The sequence below is a fragment of the Nuphar pumila genome, chromosome 4 (genome assembly GCF_984573655.1).
Source record: "Nuphar pumila chromosome 4, dmNupPumi1.hap1.1, whole genome shotgun sequence".
Taxonomy (NCBI): domain Eukaryota; kingdom Viridiplantae; phylum Streptophyta; class Magnoliopsida; order Nymphaeales; family Nymphaeaceae; genus Nuphar; species Nuphar pumila.
In genome coordinates, this window is record NC_143252.1 from 19,298,019 (window position 1) to 19,314,020 (window position 16,002).

The window sequence follows — 16,002 nt, forward strand, 5'->3', positions numbered from 1 at the left end:
ATTTTTCATTGCTTCTAAAGATTGCTAGTGCCTTTGAATGATTTGTAATATACTTCACAATTTCTTTACTCTGCAAATATGTTTCCCCCAACCAATGAAACTCATGTGCCAAATCCTTAAAGATCAAATTAAGTGTGTGCACAACACAAGGTGACCAAAAAATATACTTATACGTTTGTTTGAACTCTTTACCTGCTAACTTGCAATTTGCTGCGTTGTTTTTAATCACTTGCACTACATTAGAAGGCCCCACAAGTCTAAATCTCGTCTTCAAAAAGTCGGCAATGTTTGCAGCTGACTGTTGCATATTAGAAAAATCGCTTGCATATAAAAACATAGAGCCAAAACAGTTTGAGGCTAGTATATTTATCAAGTGTTTGTTCTTGATATTTGTCCAACCATTTGAGACAATGGAAACTCCAAACTCCTCAAACTTTTCTCGAAATTCATTTAACTCTCTGTGAACACAGTCTTTCTCACTGTCAAGCAACGTTGTTCGTGCTTTTTCATATGATGGGGGTTTATATCCAGGCACTTTACTAACTGCAGATATCATCTCTTCCCAATATGGTGATCGAAGCACATTGAAAGGTATGCTATTTGCACACAAAAATCTGATAATTTTGTGATCTACATCATCTCTTTCTACCTTTTTAAAGGTATCACAAATATCAACTGTTTTTCGGCTTCCACTAGTTGATGTAGTCATACTCATAGGCTTGTTCGGATTATCCATTCTTGATCTCCTCAACTCAAATGCACTTAATGAAACCTCCACTCTGAGAACTTGCCTCTTAATTTTTTTTGCCAATTCTGCATTTTTTGCAACTACAGGGCAAAAGGCAATCCCAACACTTTGTCCCTTTAAAGATCCCATGAGATATGCAAAAACTCGAGTATATGACCCATGATAAATATTTTTGCAGTGCCTGCACATAAAAACCTGGGTTCCACCTTGCTTTCATTGCCCACTCTTCTTTTGTTTCAATACATGACGCCATTGCACTGTTGTTTTATGCATGCTAGGTGGTTCATCATCTAGGTCATCTTCAGAATAGTAGTCATATTCTTCTTCATCTTCCTCATCAAAACAATTTTCATTTGTCCTCAAACTCATATGGACAATCAGAAGACCTCTTGGTCTTGCCCTTTCTTGTATTGTCCTTCCCAACACTACTAGATGATTCATGCTCCAAATTCTACAAAGAATCATCATTGTCATCATAATTATCATGATCATAGCTTGTGATGGTCATTAATGAAACAAAGAACAGGCAAATATACCTGCATCATAAAAGTATAAGAATCATTTTAGAACACTTTAAAAAAACTATTATTAACAACAAAAGATGGAGAGTGGAATGCAAAAACAAAAGAAAAAAAAAGACTCAAAGTGAACCATGAACGCCCCTTGCAATCGAATTCTCGTAAAATACCGTGGGGTTTACTAAACAACTTCAGTGTCAACGCACATAAACTAATCATGCTCATTTCTTAAAATAATCCAGACAATATGTATCACACACAGCTTCGCAGTCACAATCTAAATTTCAGAACTATGAAACCAATCAGATTTCCTTTTTCTAATAGCATTAACACCCGTAATGAATACAGAGGAAAGCATCAAGCCTTAAAATTCAAGTTTAATCAAACTAAATCTCAAACAAACATGACAGTTGAAACTTGAAACACCACAGATTTAATTTAACCCAGGAAATCACAAATAGGTAGAAGCTTGATAAATCCAATCTAAAAAGAACCGCAGACTAGTTCTATTTATTCTTATCAGAATATGCCCATCAAATCAAATTTAACGAATCAGTACATGAATCAGCTAAGAGTCCAAGACTCAATGCATATAGCAAAATTTGTGAATCAGCCAATTTTTTTTGGAGATAAAGTAAAAAATGACTACAATTATTAATAAAAATCTATTTCATATGGACAAATCGAACTATTTGTTGCAGTCAGGGCTGGGTACTGGGTTGAGCCACAAAAATGGATAAAAATCTATTTCATACAGAATCAGGGCGGGGCTAGGACTGGGCTTTTAAAAAATAAAAAATAAATAACTGTTTCGGGAGGCTACCGTAACAGTTATTTTTTTTTAAAAGCCCAGTCCTAGCCGGCTAGCCTAGCCCTGATTCCATATGAAATAGATTTTTATCCATTTTTGTAGCCCAGCCCAGTCCTACCCAGCCCTGACTGCAACAAATAGTTCGATTTGTCCATATAAAATAGATTTTTATTAATAATTGTAGCCATTTTTTATTTTATGTCAAAAAAAAAAATCGGGGACATTGCCCCCGAACCGGTGTTGTGAGAGGCGTACGCCTCAGAGGCGAAGCGCAGGCTCAACGCCTCGCTTCGCCTCATCGATTCAGTGCAGTGGCGTAGCTAGGATTCATGTGTGTGTGTGTGAGGGGGGGGGGCAAACTGGGGTTTAGCAAAAAAAAAAATTGTGTGAGAGTCGGGGTTCGGGGAAAGGCTGTTAAATGCGATGAGGCGACACGCCTGCGCTTCGCCTCTGACGCGTACGCCTCTCACAACGTGAGACTCTCAAGCAGTGTTGTGAGAGGCGAAGCGCAGGCTCAACGCCTCGCTTCGCCTCATCGCATTTACAACCTTGCTTGAGAGTCTCACGTTGTAGCAAGGTTGTAAATGAGATGAGGTGAAGCGAGGCGTTGAGCCTGCGCTTCGCCTCTGAGGCGTAAGCCTCTGACAACAAATTTTGGATGAGACCTCGAGTGAATTGAAAGAGAGAGGTCGCCAGACGTCAGTGGAAGAGAGAGGAACATACCTGAACAGAGACATTGCCAACGTCGATCGAGGTCTTCGAATGTCAACAAAGGAGGAGGTCGTCGATCGTCAGAGGTCGCCGATTGTCGAAGGTAGCAGATCGGCGGAGGTAGCAGATCGTCGGAGGTCACCGATCGTTGGAGGTCGCAGATCGTCGGTCGTCGGTGGCCGAAAATGGGAGAGAGAGAGAGAGAGAGAGAGAGAGAGGAGTCGGGTGAAAAAGCAAAACCCTGAGCCTTCGTTCTTAAGTTTTCATGATTTTTATAAAATGTCTGTTTTGCCCTTATTCAGATTTTTTTTAGTTTCTTGTTTTTCACGTGTCAATTTTGTTTTGAAAAAGGGTAAAATTGGTATTTCGTAAACGCGTCCCCCTTTAAAGGGGGATGCAATTCCCTTTAAAGGGGGACGCGTTTTCGTTTAAAGGGAAACACATCCCTTTTTAAAGAGGGAAGCGTCCCTTTTTAAAGGGGGACGCGTCCCCCCTTTAAAGGGGGACGCGCTTCCCTTTAAAGGGGGACACACTTCTTTTTTACGTGTGCTTCCCTGTGTGTTTCAGAAGGGCCGCGTTTCGCGCTTCCGAAGCGCGTCTCGGGGAAGCGTGCTTCCCCTTATGCATATGCGTTTCCGGTAACTCTGGACAAACCCAAATGTTGACATGACCTCAGTCAGCTTGGAGAACCATGCACGAGGACTCTGTTTGAGACCATAGATTGCCTTGTTCAACTTGCACCCCTTCTGACACTCCCCCGGAACTTCAAACACCAGAGGTTGCTGCATGTAAGCTGAGTCCACCAAGTCTCCAAACAGACCGGCATTTTTTTACATCAAGCTGACATAGAGACCAACCATGGTGCACTGCGACTGACAAAACATGACAAATAGTCCCAAGACGAGCAACAAGAGAGAATGTTTCAAAGAAGTCCACCCCATAAGTTTTAGTGTAGCCTTTCATAACCAGGCGAGCTTTAAACCTTTCAATCGATCCATCTGAGTTATACTTAATAGTATAGACCCATTTACAACCAACAATATTAGCCTCAAGTGGAGGATCAGTTAAGTCCCATGTTCTCCGAGAAAGTAGTGCATCCATTTCATCCTGCATGGCCTTTCCCCATTTGGGGTTCAGAAGAGCGTGATGATGATTGTGAGCAACTGAGGTAGGAGATAATGCTAATACAAAATTCTTCATATTTTCACCAAGTCTTGCCTCGGAAACGAATTTAGAAATAGGATGAAGTGTACATTGCCTTTTTCGTTTTCGAAGAGCAATAGGTAAATCACCATCAACAAGAGAATCGTCAGTATAGTCATGAACACTCACCTCTGGAGAAGCTGATGGCACATGCATAGAGTTGGGTGGAGCTCGATGTGTGTACACCACATGAGGATTTTTGTAACGAAACAGAGTCAGACTGAGAAAAAGCGGCTCAAGACTAACAGACTCTAATGGAAAAGGAGGAACAGGAAGAGGGAATGAATCACTTTGACTAGCATGTATTCTCGGAAAAGTACTAGAAAAATATGGGATAGACTCAAAACAGGAAACATCCGCACTGACATACTCTCTGGGATATGAGATCATAACAACGATATCCTTTTTGGTGCTTGTGATACCCAACAAAAACACATTTTATAGATTGCAGTGACAATTTATCTCGGTTGGGACCAAGTTTATGCACAGAGCACACACAACCAAACACCTTTGGTGAGATAGGGAAAAGAGGAGCTTCAGGTATGAGAATGTGAATGAGAATACGATCCCCCACAGAGGTTGAAGGTATACGGTTTATTAGGTATTCTGCAGTTAGAACTGCATCTCCCCAGTAAGACGCAGGGATATTAGACTGAATCATAAGGCAACGAGCAACATTTAGAATGTCTATGCCTGCGCTCCACTACTCTATTCTGTTGTGAGGTATGAGGACAAGAAGTCTGAGGTTGGATCTCAAGATTTTTGTAAAATTGTAATAATTTAAGAGCATTGTGAGTGCGAACAACTTTGACGCAAGAATTAAACTGAGTTTTTAATTCAATAATCAATGATTTAAGAATAATGGGGGCTTCAGCCCTACCTTGTAACAAGAATACCCAAGATAATCTAGAAAGATCATCTACAATGACTAAATAATAACGACACTTAGAACGATTGGGAATTCTACTTGGACCCCAAACATCAACATGAAGAAGATCGAACAGATTTTGACTTGAAGGACTTTGTCTGGACGGAAATAAACTCGTATGATGCTTCCCAACCTGACATGCTTCACACAACAAAGTAGTGGACGACGAGATGTGAGGAATAACTCTACGCAATTTAAGCAACGGAAGATGACAAAGACGATGATGCCAAAGCAATTGACTAGAAGAGGATACATCTGCGGAATGAACAGAGCCAACTGGTTGGTGTAGATAATAGACTCCACCTTCCTCATAGCCTCCACCAATCGTCTTCCCCGTCAGCAAGTCCTGAAAGGTGCAACAGGCAGGATCAAATATTACTCGACAATTCAATTCCTTTGCAACACGACTAACATATAACAAATTTTGAGGGAATGAAGGGGCTTGAAGAACATTTGATAACTGAAGAGTAGGGGAGATGGAGATATTTCATTGTCCAACAATGGGAGAGGAACTCCCATCGACAAGAAAAAACTTTTTATGATTAGCAACACTATTCAACTTTGAAAAATCACATTCATTTCCACACAAATGGCTAGATGCCCCAGAATCAATAATCCACCTACTACCTTGGCAAGATAATTCATCACCTGCAGAGCATGAAATATCAATCACGAGGGAACTAGACGGAATATGTGCCAACAAATCATCATACTCAGCACGAGTGAGTGTAATCGAATCACTAGGAGGAACAATGGGGGACTCGGGTTCGGCCACTTGTGCTGTAGGAACAACTTTAGCTGAAGATGCGGAAGGTCAACCATTCTTGTCAAAACATCTATCTTCTAAATATCCAAATCTTTTGCAGTAGGTACACTGGAGCTTGCCTCGTCCTCTCGGGCCTCGACAACGTCCACGACCTCGAGAATTAGGAAGAAAACCTCGGCCTCGTCCATAGGAAACAGACAGAGCAGAGGTTTATGATTCCGATTGAGATGAAGTAAGGGACATGGCAAGCCTGCTCAGTCGATTATATGCGTCAGCAAGAGTGGGAACATCTGAACTTTGACAACTGAGAATTCAATTGACAAGCCAGTCAGGAACCGTGCGACCATGGTATGCTCTTGGTGTAGTTTTTGTTTGTCACTACATAATGGTCTATGAGCATTTAGTCTCTCAAAAGCTGCGTTCACGGAGGCATAATACTGGGCTAGAGTTTGTTCTCCTTGCTGCAATTTATAGATGTCCTTTTCTGCTTGAAGAATATGACTAACATTAGTTTCTTGAGAATAAGTGTCCTGCAAATTATCCCACATTTGTTTTGCAGAGGTGTGATACATATGTAATGAAATATGCGGAAAAGCAAAGAGTGCATTAAGCACTTACAACATCCACTAAGGAACAAACAAAAGGGCTAACACCGAAACCCACAAGAGACAACACAACATAAAAATATAAAAGTCTCTTATTGAAAAGAGAGAGAGAGCTCTCTTGTGTGAAAAATACAAGAGGGGTTCTCCCCTATTTATACACAAGAGAAGGACAGGGGGGATGGCCAAGAGGCCTTAAAAGGAGAGCCACCTAGGGGCTCCCCATGTAGTCGTTGGGAGCCCCCAACGGTCACAAATGTGACCGTTGGGGGGCCCATCGACTATATGGTGGGGCCCTTTTTGTGTGAGCAAAAAACATAAAAATTAAAAATATAATTTATAAAAAATAAACAGGAAAATAAAAGAAGAAAAACAAGTACCCCTATCGGGTACTTGTGAAATGATTCGGGTATTTTAGACAATTACATATATATATATATATATGAATTACATGTATTTTAACAACATAAGCCCGTCGGGTGTGTAAGGTTGCACACTATTCATAATCCAAGATATAACAATATCATTGTCCTCTTTTCATGTAGCATACTTTCCAGTTGTGTTCGTAGGCTCATTTTTCAACAAAATATGTTTTCTACACTGCCCTGAAACAGACATCATGAACGTACGCGACCATCTAGCATAGTTAGTCTCATGCAACTTTGCAAAGGCTTTATAATTAGACACAGTTTCAGTCTTCATGTCTGACCTCTGCATTTCAGCCATGGAAATACAACCACACACAACTACCAGTTGTTGAAAACTCGTGTCTGACATGCACACCAACTACCAGTGTGAGAAGTCGACTCTACTAAATTTTAATCATACTGATAAAATCTTAAAAAGCTGCGACAAGATGCATACCACGACCAAAAAAAATATTATTCGACAACCTGCATACCACAACTGCATCTTCAGGCATTTTCGACATCCACGCAACCATCAACAACCATACTTGGTACTACGCACCATTGATACGGTCAGGGTCTCCCTGCTGCTACGTGCACATACCTGCTCCATCGACTACGACTTCAGCCGTATTGAGTACTGGTTGCATCACCATCAATCGAGTTTTTTTTTTCCAGACCTCGACAGTGGTCATGAGGCTGCTGTGAAAGTCGGCGGCGATGTTAGTCACCGATGTTGGGTGGCTCTGATACCATGTTAAAGTCGGCTAGGGTGACTCCCTTAAAACAGAAAAAGAAAGAGAGAGAGAGAGTCATATATTGCTAATTAGGTCTAATCTCACTTAAATAACGAGATTAGACTAAAACACCTTATTTATAATAATGACCCTGACCTCCTGAGAGATTAGACTAAAACACCTTTCTAAACTACCCATATATAACAGTGACTGCTTCTCAACACCCATAAACTAACAATATAACACGTGTGAATTTTTACCATACTTTGATTCATTTGAGCAATCTAAATGGGGTTCTTGTCTCCAGGAAGTGCTTTTATAACCGCTAGTTTGAGAAAAAGCCCTTGCAGAAAGAGATCAATTGCACGACTAATATTAGTGGGGTAAAGAGCGCTTTAATAATTGCTAGTATAAGAAAAGCCCCTGCAAAAAGAGAAATTGCATGAGTACACATTGGTGGGGTAAAAGGACAAAATTACCTCTAATGAATGCTGTATGAGTGTGAGAAAACGAAATGTGAGAAACAAGAGAGCTACAATGTGGCAGGGTAAAAACGCAAACCTACTACTCTGTGAGAAAACATTAACAAGGCATTCATGATGCAGTCTTCAACAAGATGAAAGTGTGAGTGACAAGATATGATGTATAGTTATTGATAATCCTTGAAACTCTGACAACGTATCCATGTGTGTTGCGGGCATACTTTAATTTTGATAAGGGAATCGAGAACCTCTCTTGTCTTCAATAAGTAGTTTGATGACAATTAGTATGAGACAAAACTATGCAAAATGAGATAAATAACACCAATACACAATGATTTGGTAAAAATACCAAATTACACTGAAAATTGAAAGCTATATTGATATTTATTTGGTCAAGATATGATGCTCTTCAACTAGTATTTTGTTAATGATTACTATTAGAGATTGACCCTACGAAATGAGAAATAAAAGAGCTACAAAGTGGTTTGGTAAACATACAAACCTATCCTAGTGTCAGAAGACACAATAACACAACGTTAACAATGCCATCTTGAATAAGATGATATGTGAAAATGTGGGCGTCAAAATACGATGTTTAGTTACTTATATTTCCGTAAACTAACAATATAACACGTGTGGCTTTTTACCATACTTTGATTCGTGTGAGCAATATGAGTGGGCCTCTCGTCTCCAAGAAGAACAAAAAGCCCATGCAGAAAGAAATAAATTGCACTACTACACATTGGTAGGTTAAAAAGACCAAACTACCTCTGAAATTAATTTATATGTCGATTTATACATGTTGTTGTGTTCAACAATAAAAAGTGTGAAAGTATAAATGACAAGATATGATGTTAAGCAACAAGTGATATCGTAATGACTATTATTAGAGGTATACCCTACGAAATCATGGAATAGAACAACTATACCATAACAAGGTAAAAAGACAAACTTTCGCCTACAGAAAGAGATAAATAGTATGCCTACCCAATATAGGGGTAACAAGATAAAACTACCCATGAAATTTAATTCTATACTTAAGTATTTGTCGTGTCGTGTTCAACAAGAATAGATATGGAAGTGTGAATGACATGATTGATGTTCAACAATAAGTACGTTGGTGATGGCTGTTATTAGAGATTGAACTCACGAAATGTGAGAAATAGGATAATTATAATGTAGTAGGGTAACAAGACAAACGTACCCCTACGTGTGAAAACGTTAACAAGTTATTCGCTCACAATCTTCGACAAGATGGAATTCAAAAGTGCTAGTGACAAGATACGATGTATGGTTACTTTATAATCCCTGAAACTCTAATAATGTATGCAAGTGGGTATCCAGCGTACTTTTATTTTGATTAATCAACGGATAACGTCTCTTAATCTTCAACAAGCTATTTAGTGTAAATTAGTAAGATACAAGTTGGAGTAGAAGAATATCATATCATTGATGTTAATGATTGTTATTGGTCAAAAGTGATGGAGGCAAAGCGGATGGTTAAATTGCAATTCTTAGTTTTCTATGGAAATAAAATTATGGGAAATGTTTGCAGTATGCTTTGTTACAATGTATCCAAAGCACTCATTCTCTAAAAGGGCTGCAATTTGATTTTGATTGATATTTATTCATTGTTTAGTATTTCTATGATGACTAATAGTGTTTTCTTTGCTCATCATCCAACAAGTGGTGTTGTAAGTATCCCAACTACACAACGGTGGGGTGAAAATAGAAAACTGTGTCGGTGTGTACACTGTGTTGTGTTTAATTGGAACATGCATGAAGGTGTGAATGACACAATATGATCTTCAGCAACAACTATGTTGCTAATAGCCATTGTTAGAGATTGATCATACGAAATGAGAGAAGCGAGCTACACGAGGGTGGGATATAAAGACAAAGCTACCCTTACGTGAGTGAACAACATCTTGACATTTATAATGCCATCTACTACAAAATCAAATGTGAAAGTGTGAGTGACAAGATCCGATGTTGCGTCACTAATAATTTCTGAAAATCTTTCAATATAGCGCATCTCATCTTTCAGGAAGGAACAAAGAACCATGTTTCAACGTACGTTAATTTTGAAGAAGGAACCGAGAACGTCTATCTTCTTTATCAAGTAGTGTGATAACAATTATTAAGGGTCAAAACTATGTTAAAGGAGATAAATAGCACCACTACACATTGACAGGGTAAAAAGACAAAATTACCCTTGTAACAAAAACCTTTGTGGATATTTATTTGATTAAGTGCCAATGTTCTGCAACAAGTATTCTGTTGATTATTAATATCAGAGATTGGCAAGGCGAAATGAGAGCAATAACAGAGCCACAAAGTGGCTTGGTAAAGTTACAAACCTATCGTAGTTTGAGAAGACAATAACACTACATTCACAATGCCATCTTGAATAACATGATATGTGAAAATGTGGGTATCAAGTTACGATGTTTAGTTACTTGTATTAGGATAAACTGAGAATATAACACGTGTGACTTTTTACCATACTTTGATTCGTTTAAGCAAACTGAGTTGGGGTCTTGTCTTCGAGAAGTGCTTTTATAACTGCTCTTCTGAAAAAAGCCCCTGCAGAAAGAGATTAATTGAACAACTACACATTAGTGGGATAAAAAGGGAAAACTTCCTTTGAAATATATTTCTATGTCGATATATACATGATGAGTTGTTCAACATAACTGTGGAAGTTTGAACGACAAGATAAGATGTTTAACATGTAGTATGGTGATTGCTACTACTAGCAGCATACCGTTCGAAATCAGAGAAATAGGAGAGCGACACAGTTGTTGGGTAAAAACAAAACTTACCCATTGTATGACAAATCAATAACAAGCCATGAATAATGCCACAAAATGGTCACTTGTCTCCAACAAGTACTCTGATGATAAATAGCACGATTCTACAATGGTGGGGTAAGAAAGCAAAAGTACCCATAAAATTGATTTCAATATCGATATTTACATCATGCCGTGTTCAATTAGAAGAAGTGTGGAAGGGTGAATGACAAGATGGATATTAAACAGTAAGTACGTTGGTGATGACTATTGTTAGAGATTGACCAGACGAAATGTGAGAAAGAGGAAAGATTCAAGGTGATGGGGTAAGAAGACAGACATACCCTCACGTGAGAAATCGTTAACATGTTATTCGTGCACAATCGTCAACAAGATGGAATGTAAAAGGTCGAGTGACAAGATACGATGTATAGTTACTTATAATCCCTGAAAGTCTAACACGGTATGCAAGTGGGTTACGAGCATACTTTAATTTTGAGTAAACAACCGATAACATCTCTCTTCTTCAACAAGTAGTTTGATATAAGTTAGTATGATACAAGTTAGAGTAGAATAATATCATATCATTGATGCTAATGATTGTTATCGGTCAAAAGTGATGGAGGCAAAGTTGATGTTTAAATTGTAATTCTTAGTTTTCTACGGAAGGAAGATGCTGGGAACTGTTTGGGGTACCTTGTTACAGTACATCCAAAGCACTCATTGTCTAAAAGGGCAGCAATTAGATTTTGAATGATATTTAGTAATTGTTTAGTATTTCTATGATAACTAAAAGTGTTTTCTTTGCTCCTCATCCAACAAGTACTATTATAAGTGGCACAACTACACAATGGTGAGGTGAAAAGTGAAAACTACTCATGGAATAGAAAACTATATCGTGTTTAATTAGAACATGCGTGAAAGTATGAATGACACAAAATGATCTTCATCAACAACTATGTTGCTCAATGCCATTGTTAGAGATTGATCATATGAAATGAGAGAAGTAATAGAGATACACGATGGTGGGGTAAAAAGACAAGGCTACCCTTATGTGATAGAACAACATCATGATTTCTTAAACTCTTACAATATAATGCGTCTCGTCTTTGAGGAAGGAACTGAGAACGATGTTTGAGCATACACTAATTTTGAAGATGGAACCGAGAACGTCTATCGTCTTATACAAATAGTGTGATAACAATTATTATGAGACAAAACTACGTGAAAGGTGATGAATATTACCACTACACATTAACAGGGTAAAAAGACAAAATTACCCTTGTAATTGAAACCTTCGTCGATATTTATTTGATCAAGTTCCAATGTTATGCAAGAAGTATTCTGCTGATTATTAATATCAGAGATTGACCAAACAAAATGGGAGCAATAACAATGCTACAAAGTGGCTTGGTAATGATATAAAGCTATCATTGTTTGAGAAGACAATAACACGACATTCACAATGCCATCTTGAACAACATGATATGTGAAAATGTGGGTGTCAAGATACTGTGTTTAGTTTCTTATATTCTCATAAACTAACAATATAACACGTGTGACTTTTTACCATACTTTGATTCTTTTAAGCAAACTAAGTGGGGCTCTTGGCTCCAAGAAGTGCTTTTATAATTGCTAGTATGAGAAAAGCCCTTGCAGAAAGAGATTATTTGCTCGACTACACATTAGTGGGGTAAAAAAGGCCAAGCGACCTCTGAAATATGTTTCTATGTCGATATCTGCATGGTGTCTTGTTCAACAATAAGTGTTGAAGTGTGAATTACGGGATAAGATGTTCAACAAGTAATATGGTGATTGCTACTACTTGTGGCATACCGTTAGAAATAAAAAAAATAGGAGAGCTACACAGTAGCGGGATAAAGACTAAACTTCACCTTGTATGACAAATCAATAGCAAGCCCTGCATAATGCCACCTAATGATCACTTGTCTCCAACAAGTACTCTGATGATAAATAGAACGTTTTCATAATGGTGGTGAAAAAAAAAACAAAAGTACCCATAAAATTGATTTCAATATCTATATTTACATCGTGCCGTGTTGAATTAGAAGTGTGAACGGGTGAACAACAAGATAGATTTTAAACAATAAGTACGGTAGTGTTGGCAGTTGTTAGAGAAAGATGCAAGTTGACAGGGTAAGAAGACAAACCTACCTATGCAAAAAGAGATAAATAGTATGACTACATAATGTGATTGTAAAAAGATAAAACTACCGTTGAAATTGATTCTATACTAATGTATTTGTCGTGTCTTGTTCAACAAGATATGATGTTGAGCAACAAGTGCTATTTTAATGACTATTATTAGGGGTTTACCTTACGAAATCAGAAAATAGTAGAGATATACAGTAGCGGGGTAAAAAGACAAACCTACCCATGCAGAAAGAGATACATAGTTATTAGAGATTGACCTCACGAGATGTGAGAAACAGGGGAACTACAAAGTAGCAGGGTAAAACGACAAACATACCCCTACTTGAGAAAATGTTAACTAGATATTTGTGCACAGTCTTCTATAAGATGGAATATGAAGTTCGAGTGACAAGATACGTTGTGTAGTTACTTTTACTCCTCGAAACTCTAACAACATATGCAAGTTGGTTACGAGCATACTTCAATTTCTATTAAGCAACCAATAACGTGGCTCGCCTTCCACAAGTAGTTTGATATAAGTTAGTATGATACAAGTTGGAGTAGAAGAATATCATATTATTGATGCAAATGATTGTTATGGGTCAAAAGTGATGAAGGCAAGGCGGATAGTTAAATAGCAATTGCTAGTTTTCTACGGAAAGAAGATTATGGGAAATGTTTGCAGTACCCTTTGTTACGGTGCATCTGAAGGGCTCATTTTCTAAAAGCGCAGCAATTTGATTTTGAATGATATTTAGTCATTGTTTATTTTTTCTATGATGACTAAGGATGTTTTCTTTGCCCCTCATCCAACAAGTACTATTATAAGTAGCACGACTACACAATGGTGGGGTGAAAAGTGAAAACTACTCATGAAATAGAAAACTATGTTGTGTTTAATTAGAACATGAGTGAAAGTATGAATGACACAAAATGATCTTCAACAACTACTATGTTGCTGATAGCCATTGTACAGTTTGATCGTACTAAATGAGTGAAGTAAGAGAGATACACGGTGGCGGGGTAAAAAGACAAAGCTACCCTTGTGTGACGAAACAACATGACATTTATAATGCCATCTACTATAAAATCAAATGTGAAAGTATGAGTCACAGGATCTGATGTTTGGTCACTAATAATTTACGAAACTCTTACAATATAACGCGTCTCCTCTTTGAGGAAGGAATCGAGAACGATGTTTGAGCATACCCTAATTTTGATGCAGGAATCGAGAACGTCTATCGGCCTTAACAGATAGTGTGATTGCGGTTGTTATGAGACAAAACTATGTGAAAGGAGATAATTAGGACCACTACACATTATCAGGGAAAAAGACCAAATTACCTTTGTAATAGAAACCTTTTTCGATTTTGATTTGTTCAAGTTCCAATGTTCTGCAACAAGTATTCTGCTGATTATTAATATCAGAGATTGACCCAACAAAATGGGAACAATAACGGAGTTACAAAGTTGCTTGGTAAGGATACAAAGCTATCGTAGTTTGAGAAGATAATAATACGATATTCACAGTACCATCTTGAACAACATGATATGTGAAAATGTGGGTGTCAACATACGATGTTTAGTTATTTATATTCCCATAAACTCACAATATAACAATGTGACTTTTTACCATACTTTGATTCATTTGAGCAAACTAAATATGATTCTTGTCTCCAAGAGGTGCTTTTATAACTGCTAGTATAAGAAAAGCCCCTGCAGAAAGAGATTTATTGCACGACTACACATTAGTGGGGTAAAAAAGCAAAACTATCTTTGAACTATATTTCTATCGATATATACATGGTGTCTTGTTCAACAATAAGACGTGTGGAAGTGTGAACGCAACGATAAAATGTTAAAGGGGTGTGATAACAGTTATTAAGAGACAAAATTATGTTAAAGGAGATAAATAGCACCACTACACATTAATGCGATAAAAAGACAAAATTACCCTTGTAATTAGAAACCTTTGTTGACATTTATTTGATCAAGTTCCAATGTTCTGCAACAAGTATTCTGCTGATTATTAATATTAGAGATAGACCCAACGAAATGGGAGCAAAATATTAGAGCTACAAAGTGGCCTGGTAAAGATATAAACCTACCATAGTTTGAGAAGACAATAACATGACATTCAGAATGCCATCTTCAACAACATGATATCTGAAAAAGTGGGTGTCAATATACGAAGTTTAGTTAATTATATTCTCATAAACTAACAATATAACACATGTGACCTTTTGCCATACTTTGATTCGTTTGAGCAAACTGAGTGAGCCTCTCGTCTCCAAGAAGAGAGGAAACCCATGCAGATAGCTATAAATTGCATCACTACACAAGGGTGGGTTAAAAAGCTCATGATACCTCTGAAATTGAGTTGTATGTTGAGTTATTCATGTTGTTGTCTTCAACAATAAGTGTGAAAGTGTGAGGGATAAGATATGATTCTAAACAACAATTACTATGGTGATGACTATTTTTAGAGGTATACCCTATGAAATAAAAAAAATAGAAGAGCTACACAGTAGCAGGATAAAAAGACAAACCTACCTTTCAGATAGAGGTAAACCATACGACTACCCAATGGTCGGATAAAAAGACAAAACTACCTCTGAAATTGATTTCTGAGTTGATGTTTTCATCCTGTCGTGTTCAACAAGAATAAGTGTGGAAGTGTGAAGTGCATGATTGATGCTCAATAATAATTACGTTGGTGATAGTTGTTATTAGAGATTGACCTCACGAAATGTGAGAAATAGGAGAACTACAAAGTAATATAGTAAAAAGACAAACGTACCCATACATGAGAAAATGTTAACAAGTTATTCGTGCGCAATTTCAACAAGATGGAATGTGTAAGTTCGAGTGACAAGATACGATGTATAGTTATTTATAATCCCTGAGACTCTAATAACGTACGAAAGTGAGTTACGAGCATACTTTAATTTCGATGAAGCCACCTCAAACGTCTCTCCACCTCAAACGTGCATGCTATTGGAAACATTTTGTTCTATGTATGTGTAACATGATTTATTGGGTTGCTTATAGTTTACCCTTGCCTTGTAATCTAAATTATGTAGTCTTTTATTTACATTGTCACTTATGAGTTGCATGGTTTGTTATTAATTTAAATTATGTAG